Below are 2,536 nucleotides of genomic sequence, written 5' to 3' on the forward strand. Positions count from 1 at the left end.
ATAATGTCTAATATATGACATTAAACATAATGTATTTCTTTATTAAACTGACAGATATTGTGATGTAGCACATAAATACTTGGAAGGTATGGTTTGTCCTGAACTTGATTAGATAGCGGGCAGGGCATCCTCTACAAGTATCAAAAAATAAAGTGAATTTCTTACTGACTTTTCTAACTTTTCCTACTGTCGCCAAGTGCTTGTTCAAAAGTGATCATCTGATTTTTGTTGTTTTCTCTGTGTTAGTGTCGGGTATTAACCTTAAATTATAAAGGATCTTAAGGTTCCTGTTGTTGTGATTTGGCACTATATAAAGAAAACTAAATAGAACATGAGAACTGAGCTGGTGGGCAGTGAGAATATGTGATGAGTGGATTAATAAACTTTGTGAGAGTTTGTGCTAGAATTGTCCCAGAAACACCAAACAGTTTGTTGGAAACCCGGACTATGATAAATCCAGCTAAATATGATCTTTGATGTGTGACAGTATCAGGTACACGTGTTAATGTGGTCAGAGGTGTGAAAGGGCTGCATGAATCAAAGGAGCTGCTCTCTAAGACATTAGGCAGATATATCATTTATCAGTCCTGTTGGAATAACATTGGTAACACATGCTTTACAGAGCTGAGCCTGATTATCTTCATCTGGACTGACCATGCTTCCCAGCGCAGGAACATCGAGTCTGTTTAGTCAGAGTACAGAGCTCAAAGTCCATAATATTAAGAACACTTCAGGCTGTCTTTCATCTGTCTTTTCAGTTTCTGTAATTGAGTTTAAAATAGTTCATCATGTCAGTATTTTTAACTCATCTTTCATACGTTAACAATTCTCCCTTAGATAATAAGACTGTTTGTTGTGACTTTCTCCCTCCTCATTCAAGGCCCCCACGTCAACCGAAGATTGTTGACTTTTCCCTAACCGGGTGAAGGGACACTTTCTCTCGGCGGAACATCAGACACACACACGCGCACACATATGCATGTACACTGACACATACCTACACTCACCCCCCACCCCCCACCCCACCCCCTCTAAACGCCTTCGAAGCTATGTCTTCTATGTTGTGAGATGTGATGATTCATGTGTCTGTGCTGAGGTATTTTTTTTTCTCTTCTCAAACTGATCTCCCTGTTGGAGCTCAGTCTGGGAGGAGTTCTTTTTTTCTCCTCGCCTTTCATCATGCTGTGCATTTTCTATGGTTTCGGTTCAGGTCGCTGCTCATGTGGTCATCCGGCCAGTGCTACCTAGCCTGACCTGTCTCCCCGATGTGATGTTTGTGTATTGTATGTGTGGTCTGCAAGGTATATTCTATCTTAATTGCCCCTTAGGGATAAATGAGGTTTTTTTGGCTTGACTTGACTTTGACTTAACATTTCTGCAGTGAGAAGACTTCGTGTATCTGTGCCAAGGCCACTGTGACCTCACAAAGCACATTTTTGCTCCAAAGGCAAAAGAAAATTAAAATTAAAAATACTTGACAATCAGGACAAAATTCCACACAGATTTCCAAAACAGATTGCATGATATTCGAAGGTTGAAAGATCATCTTCAGTAAAAGCTTTTCTGTCTATGACTCACTGTCAGCCTGTCTGGGTGTACCTGTACCTGATGTCACCTGGGGGAGGCTCCACTCCCCGCCTGCTCCCTCATTGTATAAGTAAGAAAATGGATGGATTAACTTTTCTGGCAGCGTTTCAGTGCAATGAAGTAGTGAACAGTAGAGATTTTGTGAGATGTGGAATTGGTGGTACTGATCTTTGGTGCCCATCTGCTCTGATTCTGAGTCTGTTTCTCAGAAGGACGCAGCCTGCTGTCGTTGCACACATCTGCTGTGTGTTTATTGTCATACTCTGAGAGTGTGGTGTAAAATAATGTGCTTTCATTGTGAACGTCAGAGGCAGTGGAAATAACGGGAAGTCTCAGTAGATTACGCGCTGGCGGGGCGATAATGGGGCATCGCTGTGGGGCGTCGGGGTAAATAGATTCCTCTTGATGTAGCAGGTAATCATAGAGGGCGGCACTCAGCTGCCGGTGTTCTCATCAGCTTGCTGTGACCTTGCTCTGCTTTCGCTGGTCTGTTTAAAATGCTGGCTCATGCAGGAGGTTAGGATTCGGTACATGTGAGAGAAATCACAGGAATCAGCAGCATTGGGGTTGTTACTCAAGAAGTAATCTATTACACATTACTCTGCACTTTTCTTAAAGTTAACACAGTACATTAGTTAATTACTAGCTGGAGAAAGTAACTCGTTACACTATTTACACTCCGCAATACAACTACCGGGGTTCTCCGTGCATCGCGCGGACAGGTCACAGGATCTTACTGGGAAAAGCAGAGGCGGTGGTAGGGATGGGTATCGAAAACCGGTTCTTGTTGAGAACCGGTTCCCACTGTTTCAATTCCTTGGAATTGTTTGCCATTTTTGCAAACGATTCCCTTATCGATTCCAGTCGCCCCGAATGACGTCACCACGTTGCGGAGCGTCATTTACCTGGCAGGAAACATGGCGCGTAAGCGGCTCAAACGCTCAAAAGT

Source organism: Rhamphochromis longiceps, linkage group LG2 (assembly GCF_057381845.1).
Source record: "Rhamphochromis longiceps isolate RC_006_pf linkage group LG2, R_longiceps_female_GT1.1, whole genome shotgun sequence".
Classification (NCBI taxonomy): Eukaryota; Metazoa; Chordata; class Actinopteri; order Cichliformes; family Cichlidae; genus Rhamphochromis; species Rhamphochromis longiceps.